This window comes from Anopheles moucheti, chromosome 2 (assembly GCF_943734755.1).
Source record: "Anopheles moucheti chromosome 2, idAnoMoucSN_F20_07, whole genome shotgun sequence".
In the NCBI taxonomy this organism is placed as follows: Eukaryota; Metazoa; Arthropoda; class Insecta; order Diptera; family Culicidae; genus Anopheles; species Anopheles moucheti.
The window spans coordinates 28,925,525-28,943,700 of NC_069140.1; positions in this window are offsets into that span (position 1 = coordinate 28,925,525).

The following is an 18,176-nucleotide window of genomic DNA, read 5'->3' on the forward strand; positions in this document are numbered from 1 at the left end:
CGAAAAAATACGTAAACTAATACAGTGATTCTTTGCACACGGTGCTGCGGTGTTGGCAACATGTGGCTAATTTCTTCACACAAAAGCAACTAGCTAGCTTTTGCTTACGGGAAGACAAGACACAAAAATGCATAATTATTTCTGGGTCTACACATAAGTTTTCAGCGCTTGATAAACATTAATATGACCGATCTATTTCAACCAGTATTCATGTGTGATATTTAAAGGTTGTATATATGTTAATAAGAAGGCATCATTACATACGATCATTTTTATCATCGTCACTGATTCCTTAGAACGAAATGAGGATTTCCAGTGTATGGAACATCATTAGTGGTGAGCGTTACATATGTTCTTGAATTGGAAGAATATTGAAGCTGAAGTTCTAGGAAACTTATGGAAATCTGGCGGCTTGAAAGTCTGGTGAGCTAACTCTATTGACATCAAAGACAAATATTCACACGCAAGGCCAACAGAATGATAGGGACGACCTCCTTCCAAGCAGTCGAATTATCTCAGGAAAACGTTATTCAACTAGACACGTGTCACTAACTTCTCACCACAGCAATACTCGATCACATGTTGTTGTTCCATTCAATATCTATTTAGAAACGGATCGGAAATTATTAAATATTATACTTAGATTCTTATACTCCGACTACCAAATGTATTGAACAATGCAAAAAGTTGCAAATTTTGTTGAATGTTATTCGATTCGAATGCGACAGTTGGAGGACAGTTCGAACTAAGGGGATCAACAACCGAGAGATATGGGACTCTAAAAAGCTCCAACCCGGTGAACGAGGACTTGTTTTTTTAATTCTTCCTAAATAGCCAAAACTGAGGCAATCGATTTGGCTAATAAAGTGTGCTAAAATAAGTCCTGTTTGTGTGTTTTATTATGTTCGTGAATTAGTGTTTTAAAGTGAAAAAAGTGAGTATAGTAAGTGTAAGTGTAGTGAAAGTGAAAATAGTGTTAATTTGAAAGAACGCTGTTGCTTGTCGCGACACATTTATTCATCAGCTGAAATGACGACAACAGTTCAAGGACAAAACAAGTGTCTATTGTTATCAAACTGCAACAGTTTATCGCTGGTATTATAGTCATCTCTATAAACAAAACCTTGGAAAAAATCATGTGCAAGTACTCTAATGCAAATGTTAGCTTAATTATTTATGGCCTTATTCAAACATCAATCAGCCTGATGGTATTTCCGAGGTTTCCCACAATGTGCTGTGCAGTACTGTAAAACAATTTCGTGTAGTATAATCGGGGATTTCCTTCAATCAACCATTTGTAAAATGTATTTATCTCCGCCTTACGTCGCATTGAACAGAGCCAAACAACATTGTTAACACTCATTCAGCTGAAAAACGCCCAACGAAAAAAAAAAATCCCAACCCCGACAGCATAAAATACAAACTAAATCGAAAACTAAACAAGAACAGCAAAGTTACTGTTGACAGTTATTCGAAGCATATAATGAGTCACTTCATTTCCGGTTCCGTGCTCCCATGTGACTCTCATCTGGGGTGGGAGTGCGGAGATAAGCGTGGCGGAAAAACTGACACCGAGTGTGGGAGGCGAGTCTTGTAAAATTTGTGACAAAAATCAACGCAGCTCGAACGGCGCAACGGCGTCAACGACAGCGCCGGATGAAGCGTGACAGCAAAGTTAATCCTCTGCCGCTTGACACACTTTGGCGTTTCGGTGCGAAAAGGCATCAGAAAACCGTTTACGTGTCAACGCGAACCGGAGAAAGAGAGAAAGAGTTTGAGGGAACGATCGACGTCCCCGGGACCGGGCTGCACTGGGTTCAGAATTTAATGAACTTCACGTTGGCTATAATGAAGCGGAAAAAGTTTGCCATAAAAAAAGGGGAGGAAGAAGGAACAACAACAACCGTGCAAATCAACGCCATCAGAACCGGAAGGACGCTACTACCTCTTCGGTTGCGACTTTTAGCAACACAACGGATTTTAAGCACCACGGAAAGTTGTCTTTTAACTGCAAAACAACTGGCAAACCGGTCCCTCGGGCATAACGGGCCAAACGGAAAGGAGCAAAAAAAAATCTGGACAAGCGCGCTTGTGTGCAGGAGGGACCAAAAGGGGCGCGGAAGGAACCAACAAAAAATGTAAAGAAACTTAAACCAAACAAAGTGTCACGCAGGAAAGCCATCCAGGGGAAAAACTTCAAAACAAGCTCGGCGAAAAAAAAAAGTGTTTGGAAAATGTTAAGAGTGAATTCGGTGCAAAATATTGCTCAAAATCGAAATCTTCCATTGCCAGCTGCATCACTCGCCCCGGAGAAGCTCAAAAATGTGTGGCTGGTTTTGTTTTTCACTATCCTGCAAACAACTCAATCACTTTCGAAAGCAGTAGCTTTTGTTGTCCATTATTAAGTATTGGCATATAAATATCGTGTCGGGTTTGTACTAATTTCGTTCACTTTAACAAAACATGCTGAATATAATTTAATTTATCTTTTACCTGAACAAGCTTGAACCGTATAATGACTCCTCGTTCGAGCTTATGGATTTCAACAATAAATGATTGTTAAAATCATAAACTTGATGTTAATGTTTCTGCCAGATTCGGGAGAGCAAACTACAGAGCGAAAACCCAAGATAATAGGTTGTTTGATTAATCCATGACTTACTCTAAAAACCACTATGTTCATCTTTTAGTAGATAAACTGAACATGTAACACATCGTTGGTGGTCTGAGAATATGCTCATTGAATCCAGCATCCCATTTCTATCTCGTTCCCATCAGGATTTTCTGCTTACTGATAGTAGAATTTCTTCGCATGCAACAAAAATGTGACACGTGTCGTTTCATTACACGAATATTCACAGCTTCCACGAAACCCATACAACCATCCATCCATCCATCAGTGTTTTCTCCTCTTATTATAAACTGTTTCCTTCTGCAGAATTGATTCTTCATTCACAAAGGATGCTTGAATCATGGTCGTAACATTTCGCGTTTTATCAAACCATCGCGAACAAAAGCTTACCAAGAACTCGTAGTTCTGAAAATTTGCACATCCCGAAACCATATACTACATATTTTGTCGTCGTATCATTAAATCATTCTGCTAGCGCTGCACTCAACGTTTGAGTATGGTATCTGATGTGCTGGCATAAGTGCTAAATGAAATTAAATTATGGGGAAATCGTGTGTAAAATCGTGTGGAAGAAATGAACTCTCAAATCGGGTGAAATACTCCCGAAACCAATGAAATTGACAATTCAATTAACGTGTAAAACCCTGTATTATATGTACCTATACAATTCGTAACGAATTTAAATTCAATTCCATTATGTTCTGAGCGATCAATTAAAATTATACCTGAAACATTCACAAATACACCTCCCAATCTTCGCACTGCAGGTAAGCACCACAAGAGTGCTTTCGTCTTTGCGTGAGTTTGCAAAGATCATCAAACTTCAGCGAACAAATGCAGGAGCACAACAAACTCGGTACGCTTGACTCGTCCCTTATGCGCGCACTAGTTTTTATTTACTTAACTTGTTTTTCTCTTTATTGTTGATTCGAAATTAGTTTTTTTGCTCGATACGCTACCCTTCCACTCAACTGGCCAGCTTTTTCTTCCCGCTATTCGCCACTATCGTCTTATACATTGCATCAGCGGTGGAGCGAACATGCGACTGGCATTCGGAATAGGGACAAAACACATTTCATGCACACAACCCCAAAGAATCGCAAGAAACCGGGCAACGAGAAGCGCAAAAACGGACCGGGCTGATGGTAAACGAAGCGTAACACGGAACGGTTCGACAACAACAGCAAAAACGAGCTTTCACTGTTCCAAACAGACGAAACGGTGGTGCAACGAAGCACTATCGTTTTTTTTTTGTTGCTGTTTGTTTGCTTCCTCCAAACTTTTATCTGTTTGAACGCGGTGCTCCCAACGCTATCCTATTTTCCCATCAAATTTATTTGTATCATCGTATTTGTTATTCTTCGTTCTATCGCCATAGCTTTCTCCTTGCCAATTTGCTACTTTCTCAATCACAAACCACTCAGAGCGGAGAGGGGGAGGAACACAAAAGTCCCAGTCGCCGGAAACAGTACTAATCGATTCGATTAGATTTTATATACAACGGGCCTTCCGGTGGAGTTTTCCGATTGGTTGCAGTCCGTTGCATTTCCGATGCCAGAACTTCGAATGCGGTGTAAACGAATTTTGAGGTATTCTTTTTTTTTTAGATTCACTTAAATGCTTCGTTCAATACGAGGTCTGATAAATGACCCAAAAGTGTGGCTTCCAGACAAAATATGTGACCTTTAAGGAGGTTTTAATGAAGTTTTATTATTTTCAATAGTCAAAAAATTGTGCTAAACTTTATTTAGTATCATTTTACAAAATATTCATGCATAATCGCAACAATTGCTGCATAGTTTTTTTTGTTTCCGAAATCATTACAAAAACCGTTTAAACTTTGATCCCACCGTCATCTACAAGCGATCCCAAAAATGGACGATTTCGTTGCCTAAGTTTCGTCCCCATCTTTGAACCCCCGTTCGGTGAGTTCACGCTGCAGATAAATATATAAGAGCACCGGTTAACACAGATTGTAAATTACTTAAATTGCTATCACAACCAACCACCGTGGCACCGCGACGACACTCTTTACGCTGTGATTTATCATTGCACGTTCGCGGAAACGTGATCGGATTCATCCATCACATCGTCACCTCATTTCGGGGGACGAAACCAGGGGGCACAACCCCGCGCAAGGTGATTCGATTTCAAAGGCGCATTTGCTTGAAAAATGACCGCTTTCTGTTGCCATCCCGTTCGTAAGCTTCTCACAGGCGAGACCGGGAACAAGGGGTTTGGCGCCGAAACACTAGCGGATTTTGCGGAATCCGCACGAAAGTTAAATTACACGACGAAATTTAATTTCCAAAACTTCTCCACCTACCGAAAATCGATGAGGTACGCGATTAACTTTTGCGTGCGAACTTTAAAATAATCCATCTTCGTTCGGTGGGGTGAATGTGGCAGCCAGAATGTTTGACGAGCAATTTTGATGATTAAAACTACGATCATCAGTTGTTGATGAATTTGCTGTGCAAATTGGATTGTTAGCGGGTGGGATTGTTTGGACGAGTTTTATCGTTTCACGAATTCTTTCAAGATTTTATTACCGAAAAGCAAGTATCTTTGGGGTGGACAATCACGCCCAACAATCAATATTTTAATCTTGCTCACTTCAGTTTATGCGAGCACGCAGTTTTATCTGAATTATGCAAAAGCTAATCCTAAACAATGTAATATTGCGTCATGCTCAAAAGCAAGCCTTCAACTCCTCGTTTGATCATATCATCTAATTTTCCAAAATTTATTTGAATCTAAATTTTAGTAGTTCATGACTTAAAGGACCTCAACTCCTCAAGCAAAAACCTTTTATTGGCATTAGGATTACAGTTGATTGCAAACTGACAAACAACTGGCTGTACGAACGAGAGAAAAACAATATTAATGCTCGACTGTAGGCCAAAAATCAATCTGTAAAGGGGCCCCAATATTTATCACGCACCACCAAGATCAGTCAACGCGAAAAATCTTTCGATCAACCTGTCCCGAGATGATGATGGTGATAAGTTAACTCCTCACTGTCCGGCGGTCCTCCATCCTTGAGGGTGGCCATGGACACCCGAAACATTTTCGCATACCTAGGCATCGAATAATAATTTGTTTCTGCCTAACAAAGCTTCCTAACAGGCCATAGGCGTTTATGTCTAGCGTGCAAGAATTCATGAAATCGGTATCGTACTCCAAACGTTCCAAAACAAAGAGACGGTAACTTACGCACGCAGTAGAATTTATCAAATCCCCAAAATAAATTTCATTCAAGATAAAAATCGTCTAAATAAAAAAAAACCCCAAACCCAAGCCGGTGAGATTGAATATCACACGGCGAAAGGAAACAGCGATTGATAAAGAGTAGTTCCGATAGCAATAGACCGACGATCGGAGAAGGAAACGGTTAAGATTTTCGTTCCGGTCCTTCACATTCGCTTCGTACACAAACTATTAAACAAAATCAATCCTTTCTTTGCGTTTACGTATTCTCGGGGCCGCTACCAAATGGTTCTGCCATCGAGAGAAAATCGTCCAACCCATTCGTTTCATCCCTGCGCATGCATTTCCTTACGTACGAACGGAGAACCGGTCGAACCAATTGCTATTTCTAGAAGAGGCGAAGGTTTTTAACGATCGTTGCCTGCTGTTTCCAGCCTAGGGATGCCCATTTTTCCACCTAATCACGTTGATTAGCACAGAGTTCGGAGCACAGAAAAGAGCCGCCGAAAACCCAACACCAGCCACTCCGTAATACTAGAACAATCCGAACCTCAAAGCAAAGCGGCCGATGGCTGGCCGGGAATATTGCAAAACGCCAATGGTAAAGGGCAACACCGGCAACACCGGGACCGGGTTGCCCGTAAAGCCGCCGCTGATAAATGGCAAGTTTCTTAAAGTTTCGGTACCACTTGCCGGGGCAATCAAGGAAATTGACTAAAGCTCTCCGTTATTGTGCGCTGCTTCCACCGGCAGCCTGGGGCCGCCTGAGTCACTTCAGTCTCTGGACCTAGAAGAGAAGTGGGGGAAAAAAATCTTAAACCCACGCCAAAGTTCTCAGTGAAAAGTTAAAAAAAAACACCCACACCTCCGACCAAGGTGAATGGAAAACGATTTTCTAAACTTTTCTCAACAACATCAGCGGCACCGATGAAAGCGACCCAGGCCCAGGATGTTGTACGCGATACGAGAAACGACGTATTTATCACCTTCCAATAGCTAGACGAACGCGACGAAAAAAAAAATACTTTGAGCTTCCTACTCAAATCAACCCTCAGCTTCGGCTGATCCCGACGGTTTCGTGGAAATTGTTTTCAACCACACCGCACCACATTTTTGTACTCCTTTACGTTCATTTGTTTTCTTCCTTTCTTCTACTGTTGTTTTGTTGCCCGAAAAAAAAGGCAGAACTTTGTACTCGCACGGTTTGTGAAGATAGACGAGGAGGTAAACGGAAACGGGCGCACAATCCGTACTTGCACGCTGTTTGGTTTAGCTTCCTTTCTTTGCGTTCCTTTGCTGGTTTTTCATTTACAAATCCGCCCGCTAAAGACTAACCCTTCGTCGAGAACCTTTCGTCGAGTCGATGCTTCGTCTTGCTGGGCCCGGATTGTACAGTACGCTTTCTTGCGCACCGGCAACGTGCACACGCCTTTACACAAAAGCGCACCTAATTACGCTTCATTAATTATTATTCAAAGCTTTTCGGTTTCTCATTTCCTTCAGCGAACTTTTTCTGTTTCTTTTAGCTTTCTTCAGAAGCAAAGCATTGAGATTGTTCAGTTGCCATGGAAACAGGTTTCTACTGCGAGTAGCAATCTCTGTGCGCTGCTAGCGAAACGATGTGCTTGCTTGATTCCATGGCAGTGCATGGGGAAAAATCAGGTTTACAGCTCGGTTTAACGGTTGGTTTTTCTCTGTGGATTTAACTTGGTTTATCATCGTAAGCGTACCGTATGTTTTTTTGGTTTGTTTTTTTTTTTGTGATATTAGTGTAATGATTTTACCTACATACGTTACGATTTCTTCACACAAAGCAGATTGCTAAATAACCATCAAAGCAAATTATCGCAAAAGTTATTCGAAAAAGAAATACTCACAAGAATTGAAAACGCAACAAAGACAAAAACTTGAACGGGCATTCCGAGCGGGCACAGGAAACGACAAACTTCCAGCTTCACAGCAGCTGTTTCACAGCCGAAAGTATTGTCGGAAACAAAATAAGCTCCCAAACCAGCAACTTATACCGGGATTGGAGGATAACAACTTTTGACCCAAATGTTGCACTTCCTCTTTGCGAATGTTTTGTTTTTTTTTGTTTTTTGTTTTTAGTTAACTCAACGATTGCGCCTTCCTTCGGGCGTAAGACTGTTTGAAATCAGTTTTCAAATCTCGAAATCGAAATTCGAAAATGCACCCTGCACGTCCAAATCGAATTGCATTATGAAACGAACCAATCTCAGCACTGGGTTCTTTCGCTCTTGCACACACACACACAAACACCACTAACTGACCACAAAGTACCGAAGCTCAAAGAAAATTATTTGGCACAAGTTCAAACAAATTATATTCACAGTATATTGGGGTCGTTTATGGTATCGGCCGGCTTCAATTCCATCGGACAAATCTGCCGATACTTTCGAGCTGATAAAAGGCTAAAATGGAGCCTGTAGTTATCGAAGCCCTGTGGCGTAAAAGCCTTGCTAGAAGAGAAGTTCTAGTTTTTGATGTTTTGTTCAAGTTAAGTTTATCAAATTGTCGCCTTGCGTATAATGTTTCAAAAATATATAACTTTAATCGACAATTAAAGTACATTCCAAATAACAAAATAATCATCACATATTCACACTCGAGAGCTCGAGTAGAATCAAACATTCACATTAAACACTTGCCTCTAGGTAACATTCTTAGCGCACTTATTTTTCCACCAGTTATGAACGAAACCATAAATTATCGACACTCCATTAAGCGGTATCGTTAGCTACCGCCAGCAATGCTCCGCACACAAAGATTCACCTTCCGTCATTTATCATCTTCAATGATGATTTCAACTGTATCACTTCAAGGCCGCAAAAGAAATTCTATTTTATTTCGTCTCATTACTCTTACTACCTTTTGCCCTGCAGTGCTGCAAGCATTCCATTGGCAGTGAAAAATCAAACCCGTATTATTGTTACTTGCAAGCCATTAGCGTCTAAATAGCACAACATTAAATCTGCTGATGTTTAAATTAGTCTGTACGAGTTATTTTCTTTAGAAAACCATGAAATGATCTCTTCATATTTTAAGTAAACAAATATACAAAATAATTTATTACTTTTCAGCCATTATGTCGTGTCTTAAAAACTTATCCATTTCAGAGAAAAGTAAATACTCTTACTTGGACTTACAGTGTTAAAGTATTAGGTCGGAGACGAACTTGGAACGTTTAGAGTTTGAACGTTAAAGGAAAAATTAAAATTGATAGATAAAAATAATATTATCCTACATAATAAAAAACTATATTATAATTCATGATGCCAAACTTACACTACACTCTTTATTTTTGTATGTCAGATATTTGTCATGATTGGTCTTATCATGACTTTTTTGGAATTTTACTTTTTGTGTGAAATTTTCAATCTGTTGAAAAACAAGTCAAATATTACGCGTATTAATAAGGCAAAATTATTAAAATTTGTGATTTTTTAATATTTATGGGCATTATTATTTTCACTGTTTCACTTATGTACAGTCATTCCCCGAGTAGTGCGACTACTCGAGTTACGCGAATTCGAGGTACGCGAATCTGAAAATTTTGACAGTACATCTAATTTTGTACGTGGAATTAAAATTTTTATTTAACAAACTTTAAATCATTCCAAAACTACGATTCATTTTAAAATTTTAAACACTATTTTAGTAAAAATATACTCTTATTGTCGCTAGTAAAGTAAACGTACAGACATCAATTATTAATGTGCTTCGTAATGTGAAAAGAAGAAATCGATAATAGAATACTCAATATAAATGAATTCGATATAAAGGGAGTTCGAATTAAAGGAAAATTAGAATTACGCGTATTTCTCTCGCACGCATTATTTGCGTAACTCGGAAAAGACTATATAACAATATTCTACCTTACCTTATTTACCCTATACCCTATAAGTAATGATTTTTTAATTATGTTAAATACCGCATTATTTTCCTTCTTTTCTATACTTTAATCGCAAACTGCGTTCAATATCGTACACAAACGAACTAGCTGTTAATTTACTGCCTACCAAATCATTCAAACAAACTGCTCAGCGTATTGGTTTCCCCGAAATGGTCGTTATACGTTGCACGAGACAAATGATGTTGGCTGCATGCCGGAACCGGATAACCGTTTATTTTCCACAAAATTAGCTTTACCCAATCCGGTGCCTGCATCGTACGTGTATCCATCACCGTACCAACTTTGCAACGAAACCGGATGCAGCATGCAGCACCGAAAAAAGCACCGTGAGTTGCAAATGCACAGAAGAAGAAAGGAGAAACAATAAAAAAAACGCATCGAGCCCTAGGAATGCACAAAGGAGGATATTTCAAACTGTAACAAAGTTGAAATGTCACCGGATCTACTTATGCACTTTTTGACTTCTTAGCCCGAAGTCATCCGTTTGAGGCCGAAACGTTTACAACCGCAAAGTGCAGCAACCGCCCGGTCGTGTGCGCTACTCGGCTAGTGGCATTCCGCAGTTGTTTTTTTTCCTACATCCGCAACCCTTCGGGGCACCAACAAAAAAAAACCCGGGGAACCCAATCGAGTGCGCTGATAATGCGATGACATATTCAGCTCAAAAGCGAATTCGAAATGTATCCTGTTAGGGGAAGCGAAAGCAGGCAGAAATGCACTCGCACTCCCATTGCCATCCACGTGTACGGCATCAACCCACCCAAAACGACCGGAAACCCGGAACCCATAGAACTTTACCCGTAAACGGAAGCAGCGAAGGGAAATGGGACGAAAAGAACAAAAAAAACCCATTCCCCCCGAAAGAAGGAAAGGGCGAAAACCGAAAAGATGATTCCGTATCCGAAAACTATGCGGATGTTCATTCTGCGACACGGTTTATTCAATTTCAATCTCCACCGGTGCTCACTCTACTGTTTCACCTTTTCTTTTCTACTTGCTGCGTTTTTTTTCAATCAACAGAAATATTTCATTCCATTCTGTCCCCGCAGGACATCCGACAACATTTGAATTGGAACATTTTCTTCCCATTCAAAGCGCACATGGAAGGTTTCTAGACGGCAGGATGGAACAAAACCAAACTCTTCTTGATCTACCGTCCAACAGGCTGCGTGTGCGTGTGTGTGTGTGACAGGGATCAAGCGTTCCGGCAGCATGATTTCAGTCCGAAAACCACCAGGCGTCTCCATTTTCCGCAAGCGAAGCCTTTCACGCTACAGGGGTACACACAGGGAAAAACGCACGTGCTAGAACGCACATTGTTTTTTTTTTCTCTTTTTTGAATCCCTTGCATTGCGTTGTCTTCCTTGTGGAAAGAAGCGTTTTATTTTAAAGCAAAATACCAAACAAAACCTCGTCCAGAACGAAGCACACTCCCAACGGGTGTGGTTTATTCGACTGATATGCGTTGGATTTTGGTTTGTGTGTGTGCGGTATTGGGGCGTACGGAACAGGCATCATCCTGTGAGCTCCGAACGCAATGAGAAATAACCGTGCAAATTCCCCTTGATGCAGAAGCACCACCTCCAAATGTACCGTTTGTGCAACAGGGTACTCCTATTGTGTGATACCTGTGGGGTAAGGAAATAACCCCCAAGACAGAACCCTCCCCGGCTTTCTCGCATTCGCCCACTTGCACTTCCTGCGCTCTACGGCAACATGTGCATCAAACGTCCCACCGGGCCGTGATGGATGGGTATGCGAGTAAATGGGATGAACTGCATCCAGCGAAATCGCAACGAAACGGCGAGCCGGCTTTATCTCGCATGCAATTGTGCGCATTCGCACGCAGGGCAAGGCTACCAGCACATGCAGCATCTCCGTCTCAGGTTTCTTCACAATGCAATAATAATGAGATTCTATTTGCTTCCTGACACTTTTCTTTTGTCATTGCCAGCTTCCTTAAAGTCATCATCGCTGGAGCACTTGCTTCCAGCGCAAAGCGAGCGCTCCCTGGTTGCAGTTGCCGATGGAGCACCTGATGTGAACTTTTCTTGGACATTTCCACGTTCTCGGGCTGGAACTCGGTGCGGAGTGTATCGGGTATCGTCTATTGTTTTGGGCAAAAGGTAAATTGTATCTCCATTTACATATCTTTTGTGTGCAGCACTGTAGGACAGTGTGCATACTTCCTGGTTTTGCATCTAGTCCCATGCTTTGTGTGGTAAAATTTCGTTTCATTTAAAATAAACATTAATAGTTGTTGCTGTTAATTGATAGTCATGTACTCGCCGGTCATGTACTTCAAACATTGCCCATTGAACGTGCCCTTAGATTATCTTGTTATTCATCTGTCTGCAGTATTCTATAAGATCAAACAATCAGACGATGTGTGATGGAGCAGTGGAATCTTTAAATAGTCTCATTAACCATTGATCACCTCGTCATCACTTGAGACTAAATTTATTAATACTGCTTGAGGTTAAATGTAGCCTCGGATATCCGGGATTAATTTTCCGAGTTTAAGCATCCTTAATTAGCTATACCTTTAAGATCTTCTAGGAATATTGTGAGCTCTCTATATTTACACTCAGGGCCACCTCCCCTTGTGGAGAACATTGAAAGAGTAAAGTTTTTCGAAATACCACATCAAAAAGGTTTCCGCACCATTGCTGCACAGACAAATTCTTGCGCTGCGGTCAAGCCATTAGCATACTTTCTATTGTTTACCATCGTATTGAAGTGCTCCTTCAAGTGTTAATAATTGAAGAAGTCTGTACCGATGCCCTGACTACACAAAACGTACTGGTGATCTACGTTTATGCTAATGTGGACTGGTGCTGGTTAAGAAAAAAAGTCCCTGAACATAATAAACCATTATACGAGACCGAAAATCGTATTCTCCACTGCGCCACCTCACCTTTTCCATCAAGCTTCACACACACACGAAAGCGATGTGTCATAATAATCAGCACGCCTCACGTAGTTCCGAAACTAAGCAGGCGAGTGTGAGTTTGAGTTCAGAAGATGATGCACGGCTTACGGTGTCAGATCTGCAAAAGTAGGCTGTATCTGGGCTTGTACGTGAATGAACTTTACCCAAGCGCAACGTGTGACGAGCGGTACCCAAGATGGATCGGTACCCTGGCAAGCCATTAATATTCCATAAGAGTAAGCTCCTCACAGACGTAAATTAAGCTTGCAATTTTATTCTGTCCCCAGCAGAAGACTGACAGAACAGAACTTGCGAGACCGGGATGTCTAGGCTGGAGTGGACACGCTCGGAACGCAGTTCACCAAATAGGCATCCTTTTCTTTTTGCGTCACTTGATGCATTCCCACGGGCAGACAGGCAGCACCCAGTGTACGGGTGTCGGGTTGTTAGCATAGCACTAGCTGCGACTGATTAGTGCAAAAATCAGGACATCACACAAGGGGGCTTTACTCTACGAAATCGAATGCCCGTTGCAAGGCTCATGCCAAGGCATCTGTGGCACAATGAAGCGCACAATGAATAGCACAACATGCCGTTCGTTGACATACCCACATCCGCTAACCATCCTCCCCCCCCCCCCCCCCCCGCCCCTGTTCCTGCCGTTTCGTTAGGCCGGAGGTGAGTAGCGGGAACGTTTGCACCACGGTATAAAAGATCATACAAAATATTTTCGCCCAACAGTTTTTACTCCCAAAAAGCTCATTCAGGTGTGGCACAAAGAGCTCACCATCATGAAAAGGGCAAAAGAGTTCTCCGGCTCCGGTGTATGGAGATTAAGCTACGACCTCTGCTGGGCACAATAGGCCCCTCTCTACCGTGTTCCCATAATAACCCGGCTGGAGGGCGTGAACGGGAGGGGGCGATAGCGAGGTCTTTCTTTTCATCAGGCTTACCGGCCGGCCCCAAACGGAGATGATTCAACTTAGCTCAAAATTGGCGCTACACATGCACCATTCCTTACCGAGCACGCTTACCGAGGGCACCAGGGTGGGGCAGTGAGCACGAGTTGTGTAAACTTCATCAAAGAACCTAAATTACTTACATTTACTCACATGCATTCAGCGCTACGGCGTAACAGCTTCGGGTGGATTTTTGTCAGCTACGGGATGCCTTCAAGGGGCCAACGGTTTCATGCACAACCAACAACCATGGTGGGTCCGGCCACCGTGCGCCTACGATGCAACGCTAGAAAACGCTTTCTGATACATCGCCACAGAATGGGCGCTGGCGCTGTGTGCCAGTGTGCAAACACAATTGCCCACGGCTTCCTTTTACCACGCGCCCGCCCAAGATCCGGGCGGAACGTTTCGCTTTGCATAATAAACCTGCATGCACCAGCGGCACGCATGTCGTGAAGCGGTCCGAATCATAATATTAATCAAGTATCCAAAACGGCCCACAGAACTTGCAACAGCTTTTGTTCTCGGTGTTGTGTGCGGACCGCGCTGGATGGAATGGTTTGGTTCCGGTTTCAAAAAGCCCCCCCCTCGTGGTTTGGCTAATGTTTAGCTTCTTTGAACCGGTCACACACACACACGGAGGTAACGTTTCTATTTTCTAAATTGCATGCTGCTGTTATTCACGCTCGAGGGGCCATGACGCTTCGTACGGGTAGAACTTTTAGCGTTTTTTTAGAAAAAACATTAGAATCTTCTTGCGCAATATGTTTAGGAAATTAGGAAACGTAATACAATGAGTCATTTTGACTTTTACATAGCTATTCTACAGTACGCATTTCAAATATCATTGAAGTATATTGCAGGCCGTCGAAAATATTTCTAAAGTAAGCATAAATGGCCGTTACCTAAAACGCTAAACCTCTAAGCCAAATATGATCTTTTACATTCTGTTATTCCATTCACACTAACAGGTGGGCTGATAATTGTTTGGCCTATGACAGTAAAACACTTTTTTTTGGCCAAATTATTTTTTTGTATTCAACATACGTCCCTTCAAGGGCGATACACCGATTTTAGCGGCCCTTAAATTTTTTGGTTACTATTTTTGTAGTAGCATTTGTCATTTCCCATGTAGGCCTTTTAGGCCATGTAGTAGCATTTGTCAGCCTCAAAAAAGGCCTTTGTTTTGGCGATCACCTCTTCATCCGAGGAAAATTTCATCCCAGCGTGCATACTTTTGAGATCTGAGAAATAGAGTTAGTCACTGGGAGCCAGATCTACGAAATACGGTGAGTGGCGAAGCATTTCGTGGCTTAATTCATGAATTTTTGCCATTGTTTTCACTGATTTGTGGCACGGTGAGTTGTCTTGATGAAACAATTTTTTTTTTCAAATGTGGCCGTTTTTTTGGCGATTTCGTCCTTCAAAACGCTCCAATAACTTGATATAGTAGTCGCAATTAATAGTCTTTTCTTTCTCAGGATAGTCGATGAAGATTATTTCTTGTGAATCCCAAAAAAATGACGCCAGAACCTTGCCAGCTGATTGTTGCGTTTTCCCCGCTTAAGAGCAGGTTCATCGCGTCCAGTCCACTCGGATGACTGTCTATTGGACTTTAGAGTGAAGTGGAGAAGCCAAGACTCATCCATGGTAACATATTGACGCAAAAACTCGGATTTATTTTGCTCAAACAGCTCCAAACACTGCTCCGAATCTTCAACTCGTTGTTGTTTTTGGTCAAATTTGAGCTCGCGTGGCAGCCATTTCGCACAGCGCTTTCTCATATCCAAATACTCGTGAATGATATGTCCAACACGTTCCTTAGACATCTTTAGGGTGTCAGCTATCTCGATCAACTTCATATTAAGGTTGCTTTTAATAAATTTGTGGATTTTTTTAATGTATTTGTCCGTAACCACCTCGTTTGTGCGTCCACTGTGTTCACCATCTTCAGGGCTCATTTCACCACTTTTAAATTTAGCATACCAATATTTGATGGTTGATTTTGGTAGAGCAATGTCCAAAGACTCTTCATAAAACTAACTTTTGGCTTCAACTGTATTTTTTCGCTTCAAAAACTAATATTTTATCATCACGCGAAATTCTTTCTTTTCCATAATTACTCAAAACACAAAAGTTGCGTCGCACAAAATGCTCTATCTCATTAGGTTGTGGCCCGAGTGCTGTCAAATTTGGACAGAATTCGTTTGAAGGTTGGCACAAACGAAATATGATATGGATATAAATGTTTTAGCGCGATATATGTGTTAGGCCAGACAATTATCAGCCCACCTGTTATATACCCATTGTACCGCTGAGAGTATGTCTGCCGTTTTAAGCTTTTATCTTTCTCGTTCGTCTGACTTTTCGAACAATCTTGCCAGATTTAATATTTAATTTTATTTATGTATATTTCCATTATGACGGCTTTAGCCATATTATCGACACCGTAGTGTCGAGTGGTGTACAATTTTAAAAGACATTTTCTCCTTGCAATTTGCCTTATCCCGGGCATACTCGGTTGTATTGGTTGTTGGGATTTAATATTGTGATTTAACTTGAAAATATTTCAGTGCAGCGTTTGATCGTGGAATGCTGCAACAAATGCATCGTTACGCATCAAAACCAATCACCGGCCCAGCAAATCAGTAGTTAAAAATAACTGAAACAGCTTACGTTACCGCATTCGTGCGCATGAATGCATTTCATGCCACCATGCCATTTCTTGTAACCACCGAGCACTGGTTGCGATTAGAAACGCATCTACTGCATATGGCCGCAAATAATCATCGCACCAATAAGGTTCATTTTTTTTCACGTTGTAGCAAAACATGTTGCCTGTTAACGACGTTCTCTGCTATGCGCGCAAGATAGGCACAAGCTGTATCGGCCTTGCTGTAAAATAAGGTTCCTGCGGCGTAACACCAATAGGCAACCGAGCGCAACAATCAGTATGCAAAGAACATTCTTCGATAATTAAAATTGAATTGCAATTCCAGCTCACTTGTAATGGCTGAAGAAACAACCATGCCACCACCCTCCAGCATATGCTATTCTTCAAACCAGGCCTATACATTGGACGCATCAGTCAACAGCGATGCAGTATCGACTGCATGGGTTAAAAACATCATTGAGTTTTTCTTCTAGCTTTCGTTTTTTTTCTCCCTTCTGCAACGAATAATTTCCAATTCCCTCACACTATCAAGTTACCAAGGCAGAGGCAAATATTTCCTTCACTCACTCTTCATTACTGGTGCTTCCATCCACGCTTGATGCAGTTCGGTTTCCAGTTCTTATCCATCTATCGTCCAATGGCCATACTGAGTCGAGAAACAAAACAAACAAACAAAAAAACATGGAAATCCTCACCCCAATTCACCCTCAGCTATCCAATATGGCATCATCCACACGCTCAGTGCTGCACGATATAACGCGGAAGCACTTCAGCTGACGCTCTATATCGCCATTACACTCGCTTACGGCCGGAGCTGCATTGTTTCGTAACGTTTCGCGACTACCGTTCGCCATTGGTCGGGTGGAATCAACAAGCCATAGTCGGGACACTAGATACCGGCGAGTGCCCGTGATACGCGATGCTCGTCCGAGATGGAGACGGCTTCACACCGTCTTTGAAATGCCTCCATTTCGCTGCGAACGTACAAAACATGGAAAAGCTTCCACCTTCGCAGAAAGTTGTGCATCCCTTCAAGGGGCGATACCTTCGGCTACCTGTTGGCTTTTTTTTTGTTTGCCACCATATCCTCCCCCAAAGATATCGACACCGGGCACGGGCACAATGTTTCACCGAAACCGATGCAACGGCATGGTCTCCCTGTCCGCTTCGTGTGCATTCCGGGGTTGAAGAAAAAAAAACCCAGCTGCGCTACTTGGATGTTGTGATTTTTTTTTTATTGAAGAAATAAAAAGCAGTCGTCCATCCGTACCATCCGGCGCAATTGCAACGAGAACACACGCTAGCAAGGCACGCGAAAAGGTAGCGCACTCTTAATACTGAATCACACAACGTTAACGGAGTGTCATATTTCAGCCAATTTTCAATCAAAAATGGATTCCGTAGCACGTTTGCGTTCAATTTCGAATATTCGAGCCCGTTAACGTGGAAGCATAACAATATACAGGGTTTAGGATTGTATTTGGTGAAGTCAGTTCTGAGTTTTGTAGAGTTCTTTTTTCAAATCTAACTAGACTGAGCAGCAATATATCCATAATAACAGCGCGCATTCTGAGCCCTTCTCAAAAAGCGGCGGATTTAGCTATAAGGTTTCTGGAGTAACACATTTTAAGCTTTGTGCATGTGTGAATGGAACGCATTCAGTATGCCGGTCGGGAAATCTTAGAATAGAATCAGCTTCTGTTGCAGGAAGTCTAGTTTAGTTTAAACATAATCCAGGAAGAACTTCGACTTGTTGTATATCTTACAAAGTTGTTAACCTCAACTGGCCAACTCAGTGCTACTCCTGCGTTTTCTTGAAGTTGGTCTTGAATGTG